General features: G+C 62.3%; 1 protein-coding gene across 2 annotated transcripts in view; it reads right to left on the bottom strand.

The window, feature by feature from the left end:
• ZNF774 (zinc finger protein 774) overlaps nt 1-96 on the bottom strand; it is a 9,702-nt gene extending 9,606 nt beyond the window's left edge. For both annotated transcript variants that reach the window (XM_005878479.2, XM_014549629.1), the window contains exon 1: nt 33-96. The gene's annotated coding sequence lies outside the window, so the exon portion shown is untranslated. The remainder of the gene's footprint in view (nt 1-32) is intronic.
• Nucleotides 97-427: the final 331 nt, after the last annotated feature.

Below are 427 nucleotides of genomic sequence, written 5' to 3'. Positions count from 1 at the left end.
CGCCCGGCCCGCCACACCCAGCGCGTCCCTACCAGACTCCGACCAGGGGTGCGTGACAGGACTGTGGAGACACAGGTGGGACTCGGCGCTCTGCAGCCAGCCGCCGGAAAACACCGCCCATGGCCTCTTGCCATTGGCTTCTCAGTTTCCGTGACGAGAAATTTCCTCTACCCGTAGGCTGATCGGGCTGTCGATCACCGCGGCGCCTTCTGGGAAATGTAGTCCTGAGCAAACACTTACAAGAATTCGTAGTCCCGGACGCCCAGTTCGGAACGGTGACAAGTACTAAACACAATCCCCCAGCTACCCGACTGCGGGAACCGCGTCTCCGGAGCTGAGAGGGGGGTTAAAAACTGTGTCCCCAGAGAGGGATCTGCAGATGCGGACCCCCCTGGCCTCACCGGCCAACGGCGGAGCAGCCGGGTAC

Source organism: Myotis brandtii, unplaced genomic scaffold, assembly GCF_000412655.1.
Source record: "Myotis brandtii unplaced genomic scaffold, ASM41265v1 scaffold561, whole genome shotgun sequence".
Taxonomy (NCBI): domain Eukaryota; kingdom Metazoa; phylum Chordata; class Mammalia; order Chiroptera; family Vespertilionidae; genus Myotis; species Myotis brandtii.
The sequence above is the reverse complement of the archived record's forward strand: the minus strand, read 5'-3'. Positions and strand labels throughout refer to the sequence as shown.